Source organism: Taudactylus pleione, unplaced genomic scaffold (assembly GCF_031769625.1).
Source record: "Taudactylus pleione unplaced genomic scaffold, aTauple2 ptg000124l, whole genome shotgun sequence".
Lineage (NCBI taxonomy): Eukaryota > Metazoa > Chordata > Amphibia > Anura > Myobatrachidae > Taudactylus > Taudactylus pleione.
This window is the reverse complement of record NW_028284526.1, coordinates 2,101,499-2,120,783: the sequence shown is the minus strand read 5'-3', so window position 1 is coordinate 2,120,783 and position 19,285 is coordinate 2,101,499. Positions and strand designations below refer to the sequence as shown.

At 49.4% G+C, this 19,285-nt stretch overlaps 1 pseudogene; it reads right to left on the bottom strand.

The window, feature by feature from the left end:
• Positions 1-2,661: 2,661 nt before the first annotated feature.
• The window catches only part of LOC148523961 (olfactory receptor 6N1-like), a 32,277-nt pseudogene continuing 15,653 nt past the window's right edge, over positions 2,662-19,285 (bottom strand).

Sequence of the window (19,285 nt, the reverse complement as noted above, 5' to 3'; positions counted from 1 at the left end):
CGCAACTGGGTCGATGGTGGCCCACTGGGAATGCGCACAACGGAGCCGGCTCCGACGTGCGCATGCGCGAGACCCGGATAGCGATGGCCACTCCGTCGCTCCGGGTCTCACAACAAAGAGGGCAAGCTGTCGATGGTAAGTAACAGTTTGGTAGGCAGGCCGGGGGCGTGGCCGGCCAAATGGAGGCATTCCCGAAGGAATGCCTAGCGTTTGGGGCTGGCCCCACTGACATCACAAGTGATGTCAGTGGGAGAGCTTCCGGCTCTATTTGAGCCGAAAGCTCTCTGGGGCTTGCGGCCATGAGACCCTACCACAAGGGTCTCGTCGCAAGCCCGATGGTCGCGATGGTCTTGACCATCGCGACCATCATCATGGCCGCACGCAATAGCTGTGGGTGGTCACCCACAGCTATGCGAGCGGCCAGGAGGCCATTCTAAAAAAACAAAAGCCCGGCCCTGATTCCGTGCGAGCGCTCTGTCAGAGTGTCCGGCTCTGAATCAGGGCCTCTGTGTGCTGGATTATTGCACCTAGCAGAGGCAGCAGGAGATATTCTGGAGGAGGCTGGTCATTCAAAGAAAAATGACAGTTGGGAGCTGATTGGCTGGCACCTTATCACTTTTCACTCTTCACTTTTCACTTCTCCTAACACTGCTTAGTAAATAGACCCCTAAACCAGCTAACAGCTAAATATTCTTGTTTGTCACATTTTTTTAGTGGTCTCAGGTGCAGACACATATATCTCCTATTCGTCTATTTTTCTGGGGAAATTTAGGCAGGAATCCCTTTGTGGCAGATGCCAGAGATCCACTAATGATCTCTGTTTGAATTAGCGCTCCACTATTTTGGTTTTGTATATTGACAACTCAGTATGAATTAATATATATTCTCAATATCTGTTCTCACATAAATTACCAATTAGGTTGTGGCAGGTTAGGGCTACATATTCAGTATCAATTAGCTGCTGCTATTCGATCCTATAATATTGTTGTTATCAGTGCTTTTATGGCAGGCTGCTCCTTCCGTGAATTTCTGGCCGCTTACGGCACCAATAATCCCCCTAAGCCTCTTTTAGCACCGCCAATATTTCTACTAGTGGCTGCTGCACTTAAACCGCGTGTGCACCGGGGTTACTCGTATGCTTCTGTATTACCCTGTCCTCTGCCAAAGCAGTCAGTGCCTTCTCATCGCTTTGTATGGCGGCCGCTGAAAAGTCACCAGGTATACAGTGTAACATATGTATCAATCTAACAGCATTAACAAGAACAGTGTGTTTCAATATATTCAGAACATAGAAAACGGCCGCCAAGACAGACAACAGTTGTTTTGTTGAACATATATTTTAATACACTTTGCTATTTATAATTCCTTTTTTCATGTTCTTTCGTTTTATATTTCACCTTTTTTAACTTATAAGATTGATATGTTTAACACATACCAATAAAGTTTATAAATTTTAAATTATATTTTTGTGGTCGCTAGTGCACCTTCGAAACTACTCACCTTTCCTTTCTTATTTTTGTGATATATGTAAAAATTGAGTAGTGGGTAGCACCTCATAGAAGCCAAATATCTATGCGGTAGAGCAGGGCCGGCTCTAGGGGTGTTCAACCAGTGCGGTCGCCCAGGGGCGCCACACGTAGAGGGGCGGCACCCCTCCCCAGCATCCCGATTTCAGCGGGACAGTACTGTCCCGCTGTTCCACCCGCGGGCCGAAGTGGCCCGCAGGTGGTCAAATCAGGAGGTGCCAGACCCCCGGAGAGTGAATGGATTCCGCACGCAACCATTCACTGATGAGAGAGGCTGGGGGAAGCCCAGCCAGTGACGGAGTGCTGGGCTTTACCCCAAGCCTGACGTTGTTTGGAGGTGTGCCATGCGGAAATGCCTCCAAATAACATCACATAGGGGGTGTGGCCTATGGTAATTAGGCCACGTCCCCAAATTCGGTGCACGCGATGTTAGGGCGCCATCTTGAGGGCCGGCACAGGGTGCTCCGAACCCTGGAGCTGGCCCTGCGGTAGAGACATGTAACTACACATTTGAGCTATTTTGAGATAAGGTCCATTGAAGATATCAGTTATGATAAAGACACTGGTGCAGGATTCATCCCTGTCTTGATTTTGGCGTACCTTTTTAACTTGTCTGCCCACCCACCACCCAGGATCATGGGAAGAGCCCTGAGGCTATCAGCATTGTACTTGTTTATCTTGGAGGGACACTCACATTTGTTTGTGAGCCCTAGGGTTGGCTGGTATTATAGCAGGAGAACACACACTGCCAGTCTTCCTGTAGAAGTGGCATGACCCCTGGCTGGCACAGCCTAGTGCTGGTATCTACCATTTTGTGGGGATCCCAATGCTTTCCATCCCTCCAGCTAGTACTGATTTCCCTTTTGGGAGCTGTATATTTTTATTTATTTACTTTTCTTACAGGTAATACAAGATACTTCATTACAATCATCATCATCATCATAGATCTAGCCCTAGAGGGTGAGCAATCATAGCAGATATGCCTACTAACAATGTGGCTACTTCATCACTTCATACTAAAGGTGCATGAGCACTCCCTTACTGTCTGTGTTAGCCTGAAGCTTCCCTGCCCCATTCTGCTTCTCTAGGCATATGGTGGACGTACTGCTCAGTACCGACTGGGATGGCCTCCAATTCAGTGTGCACGGATAGTAATGACACGGCCCATTTTGCCCGTTCTTCCATTTCTACATGAGACCCAATGTGTTTGCTTTATGAAAGAATCCTTAATATCTTTATTTCTCAGGCTGTACAAAAAGGGGTTCAGCATGGGCGTCAATACTGTATAGAACATTGCCACCAGCTAGTCTATATCAGAGGAATAGGAGGGAGTTGGCCGAATGTACATGAAAATCAAAGGTAGGAAGTACATGTTTACCACAGTGAAATGGGAGGCACAAGTGGAGAATGTTTTCCTGCGTCCATTGGATGAACAGATTCGGAGTACAGATTTTATTATTTTAACATATGATGTCACGATTATAGTAGAACAGATTATAAGTACAATACCACTAAGTGAGGAACCCACAGTGACATTGAGCGAAGTGTCAGCACAAGCCAGCTGGAGTATAGGTGGGTGATCACAGTAATAGTGGTGAATGATATTTGGGCCACAAAAAGGCAATTTAAGAGCTAATATTATCATTGCAATTGGGGAAACAAATCCAAACAGACATGACAATGTAGCCAGGAGGATGTATGACTGCTTGGTCATAATGTTATGATAACGAAGAGGAGAACAGATAGCTAGATAACGATCATAGGCCATCACAGAGAGAAGAAGACACTCGGAGGCATGAAAATACACAAATAAGTACATCTGAAGGAAGCAGCCTGTATAGGAAATGATATCAAGGTGCACTGAGAACTTGCTGAGCATCCTGGGGATGGTCACTGTTGTGGCACTAATGTCCAGGAAGGAGAGGTTACTGACAAAGAAATACATTGGTGTGTGCAGCTTCTCATCCAGGATGACCAGCAGGAATATGAGGCCATTACCCATGATGGTGCAAAGGTAGATGAAAAGAAAAACACAGAACAGCAAAACGTGGAATCCCTGGAGACTTGGAAATCCAAAGATGATGAACTCTGTAACCTAGTTTGTTGTGAGATTGGTGGAATTAATATCTTGTGTGTACACCGTCTTCACCTGTATATACCATAGGCAAAATAAACATTTAAAATGTTTTTTGACGCAAAAATGTCTTATTGCATTCTTTGGGGGTGATTCAGACAAATACAGATGTAACATTTAAGCCCAGTGTCACAACCAGCAGTCTCAGAACCAATGGTCCACCTAGCAAGAACCCGTCCAAGCTGCTGAAAGATGTGCAAAGGTATTACAAATACTCACTGTTCATGATGCTGGATATCTGTCCCACATCTCCTTGGTCTACCTCTAATAAATAATACTCTAGTACCAAAGACAGAGACACAACCCCTACTGGAGCTATTATTATTATTATTATTATTATTATTATTATTTATATTATTATTATTATTATTATTATTTTGCTGTGTCCTCTTCATTTTTCCTTTCATTAAGGCTTAATAAAAAACAAATTTCCGAGAGAGCATCGCGGTTTCCACCAGTAAAGAGCATGTGAGCATATAGAACTGATATAAAATATAATAATAATAGGCACCTCTTATATGATATTTTGGGTTAAGCTATACTTTTAGTACAATATGAAATTTGCTTCTCATAAGATATTATACAGTAAAATCTTAATTCAGTCAATTCTGAAAAATTAACTAGCATGTGCAATCCATATACCAGTTTCCGGTGTAATGATAGTGAGCCTGATTCACTATGGATCGCAATTGCGATTATGCACGCAGTATAACTGTGATAGTAAGGTAAGTAAGGTAATTCATTGTGGTCGCTATCCCGTAGCAGCACTACAAAAGGATATTCCCTGTATTTACAGTTTGAAAAGTGAGTGCCGAGTTTGTATGATTTTTTTTATGTAAATTGTGGTCACGTAGCAAGGGCACCATATATATATATATATTGGAACAAGCAGTGTTAAATTTTACTATCACTGCGAACATCTCTGATGCCTTGAAACAGGATACTCCCAAAATTCCAGTCCTGTACACTATTCCTAAACTTCACAAAGATGCTTTTCAGCCTCCTGGTAGACCGATTATTGCGGCCAGAGATTCTATATATTATGGTATCTCGCAATACTTGGACTTTTATTTACAGCCGCTTCTGAATTCCAAACCATCTTTTCTTAAAGACACTACTGCTTTTATCCTGAGATTACAAGATCTGTCTCCCTTACCTGCCCGTCATCTTTTATGTACCATCGACGTATGTAGCCTGTACACCAGTATCCCGCATGAGGAAGGGATACAGGCCACGAATAATTTCATCCGTAATCACCCGCTATATACAGGACCTGACCCTAATTTTTTCATTAAATTGTTGGAGTTAACATTGAAAAGGAACTATTTCTTATTTGATAAGAAGACCTACATCCAACGCACAGGCTGCGCCATGGGATCGTGTGTGGCACCTAGTTTTGCCAATATCTACATGTTTGGCATTGAAGATGAATTCTTCTTTGGGGATCCCAACATCGCCAAATATATCAGTGGGTATTCTAGATATATAGACGCTATCTTCTTGCTGTGGTCAGGTCCTACACAACTGTTTATTCAGTTAATGACAGAGCTCAACAATAAACAACACCCTATTAAATTCACATTTGAATATGACTATAACTCCATTCATTTTCTGGATGTTACCATTAATCAGAATGAAGGACATGAATTGAATACCACTATGTTTTTCAAACCAACTGACCGTAACACTACTCTACAAGCTGGTAGTCACCATCCTCCAGCTCTCAAATGGGGACTCCCTTATTCCCAATTTTTGAGAATCTTGAGAATCTGCAGTGATCGTACGGATGCGATCAGTCATATCGACAAAATGTCACGCAAATTCTTAAAGAGGGGATACCACTACAAGATTTTGAAAAAAGCCAAAGATAAAGTGCTGACCTTATCTAGGTTACAGGCCCTCAAATCTAGAGATCCCATTAATAATCACAATAAAGTGGTGTGGACTCAACAGTTCACTACGGCGAGTGGACCCTTAATGCGTAGGGCCAGAAACATCTGGCCGATCATTGCGAGCGACCCTAAACTCCCAGCGCTACAAGGTTCATCTATTCTTACCTCATATAAAAGGGGTAGAAACATTAAAGATATTGTCGTACATAACGACGTGAGCCAATACACCAATGTAGCTCTCACGCATTTTTTGACTCGTCCAGCAGGCAATTACAAATGCATTGGGTGTACTACCTGTAGTTTTTTAGAAACAGGTGATACTTTTTGCCATCCCAGATCCGGGAAAAAATTCCGCATTAAGTATCCATTGACTTGTTCTAGTCGATATGTTGTATACATCGTCAGATGCCCATGTGGCCTACTTTATGTGGGTAAAACCTCGAGACAACTTAAAGAACGGATGGCCCTGCATCGCTCTAACATCAGGTCAGCCATTGAGGGCAGAGGATCGGATCAACCCGTGGCCAAACAGTTCAGAGACTTCCATCACAATGTCTCCACTATTAGATATAAAATGATTGACTGGGTTCCCCAGAATCCCAGGGGAGGTGATAGAGACCGTATGTTGTTACAGAAGGAAGCCTTTTGGATTCACACACTGCAAATGGTGCAACCTTGGGACCTTAATGAAACGTTATCTTTAGGTTGCTTTCTCTAGTTTTTATTTAGTTTCTGTTTTTTGCTTTCTTGGCTTGCTTATATATGCCATTATACTCTAATCCTTTAGGGGGTATAGCCGCGGTACAGTACAGTACATCAGGTTACTCGTTGGCTGTTGCATCTCACTAGCCTTCCAGCATCTGATCTTTGTATACCTGCAGTTTATTATTTATTCTTCTTTGAGACCCCGTCTACGTATGACATTAATATAGGTGCATTTATCACTCTGTGCTGTATCTTATTATTACAGTGATTGCATTTATTTAGATATCTCCTGTAACTTTGTTATTTTGTGTAGAATTTTTGTTTAGAACAGCCTGCCCTTTTTGGTATTTGATCATATGTTATGTGTCCTCAGCTTCCCTTTGTTGCCATGGTGAAGGTACACGTCACTTCCACGCCCCCTATGAGTCACCGACCGCCGGCGCTGATTACGCCTATGACGTCATCGGGACTCAGACGGGTCAGCGCGTTTACAGCACGAGGGTGTCGGATATTGGTATGTATTTGTCTTGATAAAAGAGCCGCTGAGCTCTGAAACGTTGACTATACCAGCGCAGTTTGCTGTATTCTTCTTTGGTATTTGTCCCTGAGTTCCGTCCACGCTTCCATGCTGTATATATATATATATATATATATATAATAAGGGCACAATCGTGCCCTTATATTAAGGCTGCATCTAAAAAAAAAAAAATTTCCATAGAGAATTTTGGAGGGGGTGGCAGTGTGTTTAAGGGGCTACACCTCAAAAGCTTTTGGAGGTGCGGAGCTGAAATTTGGCATGGGCTGGTAGAACTGTCGCTCGGTGCTGCATGCCAAATTTCAGGACATAAACATAACAAGTGAGGATTTGGGAGTGATCTAAAATTCCAACTGTCACTTTTTTCTGACATTCTCAATTAGGACCACTTTTCTGCTGTTCTCTATGGGGGGATTTTTTTGGGAAGGCATAACTCAGGGTAGGGGGCGAATTTAGACTTGGGGTTTGTTTTATTAGGTAGCTATTGTGCCAGGGTACATGCTTTTGGGGTTCAGGTAATTGATAAAGTTACAGATTTTAAACTATTACATCACGAATACCCCTTTATATAGATAGGAAGTTTCAACCTGTGACGTGATGACGTTATATTCTACGTGCGCTGTGTCCCTGCTTTGCCCAGTGAAGTGTGAAGAAGAAGAGCCGAATAGAGGAGCTGCATGCTAGTGCTGGAGCAGGAGGCGATGCCGTGGCTAAGGGCTCTATTTATTAACATTATTTTTACTAAAATAAAGTGAAAAAGGCTGTTTTGTGTTGTCACACCCTTTTCACATTATTTTAGTATCACCTATACTTATTACAGGGCAATTGGAGTAGAATTCGTATAATTCTACTCCAACCCCTAAGTATCACTTATTTTTAGAAAGCAGATCACATTTCCCATCATTGTAATGGGAAATGTGATCCGACCAAAGTTACTAAAAATAAATTGTAAAAAAAATACCAGTGAAAGCCCTGTGATAATAATGCCACCTAACGGGGCGAGCAGAGCCCGGAGCTGGTCCCAGTGATCAGCTGTGTGGTCTAAACTGACCACAAGCTGATCTCTGCTAAACACACCACACACTGATCACTGCTAAAAAAAAAAAAAAAAATGTACTTACCTGACTCCTGTGATGTTCTCCCTCCGGTCAGCTGGTCTCCCATGGTGCACTGCAGCCCGGTCATCAGGTGATCGGGTCATAGTGCAGTATGGGGTATCAGCTGACCGGAGGCATGGAAGACATTACCGGAGCACCGATGACTGCAGCTAAGTGCTATTTAGGGAGGGGGGTGGGGTGGAGCTTAACAATGGGGGTGGGGCTTAGCACCGGGGGGTAGCAGCGGCAGCTGGTCGGCGCATGTGCGGGCACTTTGTCTCGGTATTTTTTGTGAAAATACCGTGACTAGTGTGCGGAGGGAATTCACAGGGGCAGAGCTATATCTCAAGCTCTGTCCCTGCAAGGGATTAGTAGTAAATCCCTGTGATATTGCCTGAATTCGCAATGCGAATGCAATGCAAATTCAGTCGATATTATCACACTACAATCTGCATTACAAATGCGGATTGTAGTAAATAGAGCCCATAGTCTCCTGACTATGGTACACACTGGGGACTGGGAGAGTTCGGCAGCTGCCTGTCCTGGACCCTGAAAGAAATGCTTAAGCTTTAAGGTTAGTCTCCATGGCTGTTAAGTGTAGCTACTGCAGAAAAAGATTGGGGTGGGGTAAAGGATCTGTGCATTGTATTTAGTAAGGGAGGAGGCGAGGTCTGTGCATTGTATTTAGTAAGGGTGGAGGGGGGTCTTTGCTTTGTATTTAGTAAGGGTGGCGGGGGGCTATTTGCTTTGTATTTAGTAAGGGTGAAGGGGGTCTTTGCTTTGTATTTAGTAAGGGTGGAGGGGGGTCTTTGCTTTGTATTTAGTAAGGGTGAGAGGGGGTCTGTGCATTGTATTAAGTAAGCGTGGAGAGGGGGTTCTGTGCATTGTATTTAGTAAGGGTGGAGGGGGGCTCTGTGCATTGTATTTAGCTAGGGTGGAGGGGGGGTTCTGTGCATTGTATTTAGTAAGGGTGGAGGGGAGTCTGTGCATTGTATTTATTAAGGGTGGAGGGGGGGTCTGTGCATTGTATTTAGTAAGGGTTGAGGGGGGTTCTGTGCATTGTATTTATTAAGGGTGGAGGGGGGTCTTTGCTTTATATTTAGTAAAGGTGGAGGGGGGTATGTGCATTGTATTTAGTAATGGTGGAGGGGGGTCTGTGCATTGTATTTAGTAAGGGTGGAGGTGGCTCTGTGCATTGTATTTAGTAAGGGTGGAGGGGGGTCTGTGCATTGTATTTAGTAAGGGTGGAGGGGGGTCTGTGCATTGTATTTATTAAGGGTGGAGGGGGGTCTTTGCTTTGTATTAACTAAGTGTGGAGTGGGGGTCTTTGCTTTGTATTTAGTAAGGGTGGAGGAGGGGTCTGTGCTTTGTATTTAGTTAGGGTGGAGGGGGGGTCTGTGCATTGTATTTAGTAAGGGTTGAGGGGGGTTCTGTGCATTGTATTTACTAAGGGTGGAGGGGGGTCTTTGCTTTGTATTTAGTAAAGGTGGAGGGGGGGTCTTTGCTTTGTATTAACTAAGTGTGGAGGGGGGGTCTTTGCTTTGTATTTAGTAAGGGTGGAGGAGGGGTCTGTGCTTTGTATTTAGTAAGGGTGGAGGGGGGTCTGTGCATTGTATTTAGTAAGGGTGGAGGGGGGTCTGTGCATTGTATTTAGTAAGGGTGGAGGGGAGGTCTTTGCATTGTATTTAGTAAGGGTGGAGGAGGGATCTGTGCTTTGTATTTAGTAAGGGTGGAGGGGGGTCTTTGCTTTGTATTTATTAAGGGTGGAGGGGGGGTCTGTGCATTGTATTTAGTAAGGGTGGAGGAGGGATCTGTGCTTTGTATTTAGTAAGGGTGGAGGGGGGTCTTTGCTTTGTATTTATTAAGGGTGGAGGAGGGATCTGTGCTTTATATTTAGTAAGGGTGGAGGGGGGTCTGTGCATTGTATTTAGTAAGGGTGGAGGGGAGGTCTTTGCATTGTATTTAGCAAGGGTGGAGGGAAGGTCTTTGCATTGTATTTAGTAAGGGTGGAGGAGGGGTCTGTGCTTTGTATTTAGTAAGGGTGGAGGGGGGGTCTGTGCATTGTATTTAGTAAGGGTGGAGGGGGGGTCTGTGCTTTGTATTTATTAAGGGTCAAGACCATCGCGATCATCGGGCTTGTGACGAGACCCTTGTGGTAGGGTCTCGTCTGCCGCAAGCCCGGAGTGCTTTTGGCTCTATCAGAGCCCAAAACACTCCCATTGACATCACTAGTGATGTCAGTGGGGCCGGACCCAGACGGTAGGCGTTCCCATGGGAACGCCTCCGTCTGGGCAACCACGACCCCAGCACGCCCGCCAAAGTGGGCGTGCTGTCAATCACCATCGACAGCACGCCCCCTTTGGTGCGAGACCCGGAGCGACGGCTTCCCTGTCGCTCGCCGGGTCTCGCGCATGCGCATGACGGAGCAGCCTCCGTCGTGTGTATGCGGACTTGGGCAACATCGACCCGCTTGCGAGCGCTCAGCACTCGCGAGCGGGTCTGAATCTGGCCCTCTGTGCATTGTATTTAGAAAGGGTGGAGGGGGGGTATTTGCTTTGTATTTAATAAGGGTGGAGGGGGGTCTGTGCATTGTATTTAGTGAGGGTGGAGGGGGCTCTGTGCATTGTATTTAGTAAGGGTGGAGGGGAGGTCTTTGTATTGTATTTAGTAAGGGTGGTGGGGGGGTCTGTGCGTTGTATACAGTAAGGGTGGAGGGGCGGTCTGTGCGTTGTATTTAGTAAGTGTGGAGGGGGGGTCTGTGCATTGTATTTAGTAAGGGTGGAGGGGGGTCTGTGCATTGTATTTTGTAAGGGTGGAGGGGGGGTCTGTGCATTGTATTTAGCAAGGGTGGAGGGGTGGTCTGTGCATTGTATTTAGTAAGGGTGGAGGGGGGTCTGTGCATTGTATTTAGTAAGGGTTGAGGGGAGGTCTGTGCATTGTATTAAGTAAGGGTGGATGGGGGGTCTGTGCATTGTTTTAAGTAAGGGTTGAGGGGTGGTGTGCATTGTACTTAGTAAGGGTGGAGGGGGGTCTTCTGTGCATTGCATTTAGTAAGTGTGGGAGGGGGGGGGTCTTCTGTGCATTGTATTCAGTAAGGGTGGAGGGGGGGGTCTGTGCATTGTATTTAGTAAGGGTGGGAGGGGATCTGTACTATGTATTTATACAGAGTAGTAGGCTTGAATGACAAACCAAGCTGAAGGTGAAACAGAGCTGGAGGCAACACAGGGCAGAGGTCAGGAGAGATGCAGGAGGGTAGATGGGACATGGGGCAGGAGGCTGGAGATGACACGGGGAGCAGGAGGCGACACAGGGCTGGAGAAACACATATGGCTGAAGGGTACATGGGGTAGGACGTGACACGGTGCAAAGCTGAAATATTGGAGGGATCTGGAGGTGACACAGGGAGGAGACTGGAGGAGACAGAGCAGGAAGCTGGAATGGCACAGGGATCTGAAGGTGACACAGCGAGTAGGAGGCTGGTGGAGACACAGGGCAGGAAGCTGGAGAGACACAGGGATAGATGGGACCCAGGCAGGAGGCTGGAGGGGACATGTGGCACGAGTTTGATTAAACCTCTGTTGTATGATAATGACATTAGTTATATTCCTACACAAACAGGCATCTTCCGGACAATGCGATTTCCTACATGAATAGTGAATACCGACTGAAGACACTGTCTGCCCTGGGAGGATCAATTACTTCAGAGGTTCCCCATCGCAGAGAAACCATCATATAGGTAAGGTCAGGTGTATTTGTATTTCACATTCACACACTGTGCCTTTGTCACATACATTAGAATTGCACATACAGTAGTACATGTGCCGGGGTTTTGGAATTGGACAGAGAGTTCAATGAGCTGCAAAACAAAAGATATGGAAAAACAATTCCACAGATGACATCTTTGTGTTTCAGCTCATTGCTGTCTTCTCGCTCTACAATTCCAAAACCCCAGCACGTGTACTATAGGCAATTCTATTTATCACCACGATCTCTCTCCTGTCACCCTCTGCCCTCTATAAGGGGTCATCCTCTGCTTCTCCCTATCACCCACTGCCTCTCCCTGTCATCCTTCACGTCACCCACTGCCACCACCTAGTGTCACTTTCTGATTTCCCCATCACTCATTCCCTAGCATCACCCACTGCCTCTCCCTGACACCCAAACCCTGGCATCAACCTACTATCTACGATGTCACCCACTGCCTCTAATGGTTACCCTCACTCTGGCATCACCCACTGGCTCTCGCTATAACCCTCTCCCCATTACCCTCTGCCTCTTCCCTGTGTCGCTATATCCCCATCACCCTCTCTCCTGTCACTCTCTGCCCTCTACAAGGCCTCACCCTTTCCCTGTCACCCTCTGCCTCTCCCGTTCATTACTATCTCCCCATCACCCTCTCCTCGTCACTTACTGTATTTCCCCATCACCCTTTTCTGTTGCCAATGCCTCTCCCCGTCATCCTCTATGACACCTAATGCCACCCCCTAGCGTCACTTTGTTTTCCCCGTTACTCATTCCCTGGCATCACCAACTACCTCTCCTGACACCCTATCCCTGGCATCACAAACTGCTTCTCCTGACACCCTATCCCTGGCATCACCAACTGCCTCTCCCTGACACCCTATCCCTGGCATTACCCTCTGCCTCTCCCCTGTGTCACTATTTCCCCATCACCCTCTTTCCTGTCACCCACTGCCCTCTACAAGGCATCACCCTTTGTTTCTCCATATCACCCACTGCCTCTTCCCGTCACCCACTCCCCATCACTTACTGCCTCTCCCCATTTCCCTTTCCTGTCAACCACTGCCTCTACCTGTCACCCATATGTCCTGTCACCCACTGCCACCGCCTTGCATTATCTACTGACTCCTCCATTACTCATTCCCTGGCATCACCCACTGCCTCTCCCTGAAACCGTATCCCTGGCTTCACTCACTGCCTCTCCTTGTCACCCACTCCCTGTCACCCTATCCCTGGCTTCACCCACTGCCTCTCCTTGGCACCCACTCCCCATCACCCTCTGACCTCTACAAGACATCACCCTCCCCCTGTCACCCACTGCTTCTTCCTTGCACCTCCCCATCACTTACTGCCTTTCCCGTCACCCTCTCCTGTCACCCACTGCCTCTCCCCGTCATCCTCTAGGATATCCACTGCCACCCCGTAGCGTCACTTTCTGATTTCACAGTCACTCATTCCATAGCATCACCCACTGCCTCTACCTGACATCCACTGCAGGTCACCCTATCCATGGCATCACCCACTTACTCTCCTGACACCCACTGCATGTCACCCTATCCATGGCGTCACCCACTGCCTCTCCTGACACCCACTGCATGTCACCATATCCATGGCATCACCCACTGCCTCTCCCTGACACCAACTGCATGTCACCCTATCCATGGCGTCACCCACTGCCTCTCCTGACACCCACTGCATGTCACCCTATCCATGGCGTCACCCACTGCCTCTCCCTGACACCCACTGCATGCCACCCTATCCATGGCATCACCCACTGTCTCTCTCTGTCATCCACTGCATGTCACCCTATCCATGGCGTCACCCACTGCCTCTCCTGACAGCCACTGCACCCTACCCATGGCGTCACCCACTGCCTCTCCCTGACACCCACTGCATGCCACCCTATCCATGGCATCACCCACTGTCTCTCTCTGTCATCCAATGCATGTCACCCTATCCATGGCATCACCCACTTCCTCTCCTGACACCCACTTCCTCTCCCTGTCACCCACTGCTTGTCACCCTATCCATGGCGTCACCCACTGCCTCTCCCGGACACCCATTGCATGCCACCCTATCCATGGCATCACCCACTGCCTCTCCCTGACAATCACTGCATGTCACCCTATCCATGGCATCACCCTCTCCTCGTCACTTACTGTACAAACCCTGGCATCAACCTACTATCTACGATGTCACCCACTGCCTCTAATGGTTACCCTCACTATGGCATCACCCACTGGCTCTCGCTATAACCCTCTCCCCATTACCCTCTGCCTCTTCCCTGTGTCGCTATATCCCCATCACCCTCTCTCCTGTCACTCTCTGCCCTCTACAAGGCCTCACCCTTTCCCTGTCACCCTCTGCCTCTCCCGTTCATTACTATCTCCCCATCACCCTCTCCTCGTCACTTACTGTATTTCCCCATCACCCTTTTCTGTTGCCAATGCCTCTCCCCGTCATCCTCTACGACACCTAATGCCACCCCCTAGCGTCACTTTGTTTTCCCCGTTACTCATTCCCTGGCATCACCAACTACCTCTCCTGACACCCTATCCCTGGCATCACAAACTGCTTCTCCTGACACCCTATCCCTGGCATCACCAACTGCCTCTCCCTGACACCCTATCCCTGGCATTACCCTCTGCCTCTCCCCTGTGTCACTATTTCCCCATCACCCTCTTTCCTGTCACCCACTGCCCTCTACAAGGCATCACCCTTTGTTTCTCCATATCACCCACTGCCTCTTCCCGTCACCCACTCCCCATCACTTACTGCCTCTCCCCAATTCCCTTTCCTGTCAACCACTGCCTCTACCTGTCACCCATATGTCCTGTCACCCACTGCCACCGCCTTGCATTATCTACTGACTCCTCCATTACTCATTCCCTGGCATCACCCACTGCCTCTCCCTGAAACCGTATCCCTGGCTTCACTCACTGCCTCTCCTTGTCACCCACTCCCTGTCACCCTATCCCTGGCTTCACCCACTGCCTCTCCTTGGCACCCACTCCCCATCACCCTCTGACCTCTACAAGACATCACCCTCCCCCTGTCACCCACTGCTTCTTCCTTGCACCTCCCCATCACTTACTGCCTTTCCCGTCACCCTCTCCTGTCACCCACTGCCTCTCCCCGTCATCCTCTAGGATATCCACTGCCACCCCGTAGCGTCACTTTCTGATTTCACAGTCACTCATTCCATAGCATCACCCACTGCCTCTACCTGACACCCACTGCAGGTCACCCTATCCATGGCATCACCCACTTACTCTCCTGACACCCACTGCATGTCACCCTATCCATGGCATCACCCACTGCCTCTCCTGACACCCACTGCATGTCACCATATCCATGGCATCACCCACTGCCTCTCCCTGACACCAACTGCATGTCACCCTATCCATGGCGTCACCCACTGCCTCTCCTGACACCCACTGCATGTCACCCTATCCATGGCGTCACCCACTGCCTCTCCCTGACACCCACTGCATGCCACCCTATCCATGGCATCACCCACTGTCTCTCTCTGTCATCCACTGCATGTCACCCTATCCATGGCGTCACCCACTGCCTCTCCTGACAGCCACTGCATGTCACCCTATCCATGGCGTCACCCACTGCCTCTCCCTGACACCCACTGCATGCCACCCTATCCATGGCATCACCCACTGTCTCTCTCTGTCATCCACTGCATGTCACCCTATCCATGGCGTCACCCACTTCCTCTCCTGACACCCACTTCCTCTCCCTGTCACCCACTGCATGTCACGCTATCCATGGCGTCACCCACTGCCTCTCCCGGACACCCATTGCATGCCACCCTATCCATGGCATCACCCACTGCCTCTCCCTGACAATCACTGCATGTCACCCTATCCATGGCATCACCCTCTCCTCGTCACTTACTGTATTTCCCCATCACCCTTTTCTGTTGCCCACTGCCTCTCCCCATCATCCTCTACGATACCTACTGCCACCCCCTAGCATCACTTTGTTTTCCCCGTTACTCATTCCCTGGCATCACCAACTACCTCTTCTGACACCCTATCCCTAGCATCACAAACTGCTTCTCCTGACACCCTATCCATGGCATCACCCACTGCCTCTCCCTGACACCCACTGCATGCCACCCTATCCATGGCGTCACCCACTGCCTCTCCCTGACAATCACTGCATGTCACCCTATCCAAGGCATCACCCACTGCCTCTGCTGGCACCCACTGCATGTCACCCTATCCATGGCGTCACCCACTGCTTCTCTCTGACACCCACTGCATGCCACCCTAACCATAGCATCACCCACTGCCTCTCCCTGACACACACTGCATGCCACCCTATCCATGGCGTCACCCACTGCCTCTCCCTGACAGCCACTGCATGTCACCCTATCCATGGCGTCACCCACTGCCTCTCCTGACACCCACTGCATGTCACCCTATCCATGGCATCAACCACTGCCTCTCCCAGACACCCACTGCATACCACCCTATCCATGGCATCACCCACTGCCTCTCCCTGACAATCACTGCATGTCACCCTATCAATGGCATCATCCACTGCCTCTCCATGACACCCACTGTATGCCACCCTATCCATGGCATCACCCACTGCCTCTCCTGACACCCACTGCATGTCACCCTATACATGGCATCACCAACTGCCTCTCCTGACACCCACTGCATGCCACCCTATCCACGACATCACCCACTGCCTCTCACTGTCACCTAATGCATGCCACCCTATCCATGGCATCACCCTCTTCCTCTCCTGACACCCTATCCCTGGCATCACCCACTGCCTCTCCCTGTCACCCACTGCATGTCACCCTATCCATGGCATCACCCACTGCCTCTCCCTGACACCCACTGCATGCCACCCTATCCATGGCATCACCCACTCCCTCTCCCTGACAATCACTGCATGTCACCCTATCCATGGCATCACCAACTGCCTCTCCTGGCACCCACTGCATGTCACCCTATCCAAGGCATCACCCACTGCTTCTCCCTGACACCCACTGCATGCCACCCTATCCATGGCATCACCCACAGCCTCTCCCTGACACCCACTGCATGTCACCTTATCCATGGCATCACCCTAGTGCCTCTCCTGACACCCTATCCCTGGCATCACCCACTGCCTCTCCCTGTCACACACTGCATGTCACCCTATCTATGGCATCACCAAATGCCTCTCCTGACACCCGCTGCATGTCACCCTATCCATGGCATCACCCACTGCATCTCCCTGACAATCACTACAAGTCACCCTATCCATGGCATCACCCACTGCCTCTCCTGACACCCTATCCCTGGCATCACCAACTGCCTCTCCCTGTCACCCACTGCATGTCACCCTATCCATGAGGTCACCCACTGAATCATCCCTGTGTCACTATATCCCCATCACTCTCCTGTCACTCTCTGCCCCCTACAAGGTACTACACTCTCCCCATCACCCTCTGTTACTCCCTTGCACCTCCCCATCACTTACTGCCTTTCCCGTCACCCTTTCCAGTCACCCACTGCCTCTCCCCATCATCCTCTAGGATATCCACTGCCACCCCCTAGCGTCACTTTCTGATTTCATAGACACTCATTCCCTAGCATCACCCACTGCCTCTCCCTGACACTCACTGCATGTCACCCTATCCATGGCGTCACCCACTGCCTCTCCCTGACAACCACTGCATGTCACCCTATCCATGGCGTCACCCACTGCCTCTACTAAAACCCACTGCATGTCACCCTATCCATGGCATCACCCACTGCCTCTCCCTGACACCCACTGCATGCCACCCTATCCATGGCATCACCAACTGCGTCTACTGACACCCTATACATGGCATCACCCACTGTCTCTCCTGGCACCCACTGCATTTCAACCTATCCATGGCGTCACCCACTGCGTCTCCCTGACACCCACTGCATGCCACCCTATCAATGGTATCACCCACTGTGTCTCCCTGACAATCACTGCATGTAACTCTATCAATGGCATCACCCACTGCCTCTCCTGATACACATTGCATGTCACCCTATCCAAAGCATCACCCACTGCCTCTCCCTGACACCCACTGCATGCCACCCTATCCATGGAATCACCCACTGCCTCTCCCTGACACCCACTGCATGTCACCCTCTGCATGGCGTCACCCACTGCCTCTCCTGACAACCACTGCATGCCACCCTATCCATGGCATCACCCACTGCCTCTCCCTGTCACCCACTGCTTGCCGCCCTATCCCTGGCATCACCCACTGCCTCTCCCTGTCACCCACTGCATGCCACCCTATCCATGGCATCACCCACTGCCTCTCCCTGACACCCACTGCATGCCACCCTATCCATGGCATCACCCACTGCCTCTCCCTGTCACCTAATGCATGCCACCCTATCCATGGCATCACCCACTTCCTCTCCTGACACCCTATCCCTGGTATCACCCTCTGCCTCTCCCTGTCACCCACTGCATGTCACCCTATCCATGGAGTCACCCACTACCTCTCCCTGACACCCACTGCATGCCACCCTATCCATGGCATCACCCACTCCCTCTCCCTGACAATCACTGCATGTCACCCTATCCATGGCATCACCAACTGCCTCTCCTGGCACCCACTGCATGTCACCCTATCCAAGGCATCACCTACTGCCTCTCCCTGACACCCACTGCATACCACCCTATCCATGGCATCACCCACTGCCTCTCCCTGACACCCACTGCATGTCACCCTATCCATGGCATCACCCACTGTCTCTTCTGACAACCTATCCCTGGCATCACCCACTGCCTCTCCCTGTCACACACTGCATGTCACCCTATCCATGGCATCACCCACTGCCTCTACTGGCACCCACTGCATGTCACCCTATCTATGGCTTCACCCACTGCCTCTCCTGACACCCACTGCATGTCACCCTATCCATGGCATCACCCACTGCCTCTCCCTGACACCCACTGCATGCCACCCTATCCATGGCATCACCCACTGCCTCTCCCTGACAATCACTGCAAGTCACCCTATCCATGGCTTCACCCACTGCCTCTCCTGACACCCTATCCCTGGCATCACCAACTGCCTCTCCCTGTCACCAGCTGCATGTCACCCTATCCATGAGGTCACCCACTGAATCACCCCTGTGTCACTATATCCCCATCACTCTCCTGTCACTCTCTGCCCTCTACAAGGCATTACACTCTCCCCATCACCCTCTGTTACTCCCTTTCACCTCCCCATCACTTACTGCCTTTCCCGTCACCCTTTCCTGTCACCCACTGCCTCTCACCGTCATCCTCTAGGATATCCACTGCCACACCCTAGCGTCACTTTCTGATTTCACAGTCAATCATTCCCTAGCATCACCCACTGCCTCTCCCTGACACTCACTGCATGTCACCCTATCCATGGCGTCACCCACTGCCTCTCCCTGATACCCACTGCATGCCACCCTATCCATGGCATCACCCACTGCGTCTACTGACACCCTATACATGGCATCACTCACTGCCTCTCCTGGCACCCACTGCATGTCAACCTATCCATGGCGTCACCCACTGCGTCTCCCTGACACCCACTGCATGCCACCCTATCAATGGCATCACCCACTGCCTCTCCCTGACAATCACTGCATGTATCCCTATCCATGGTA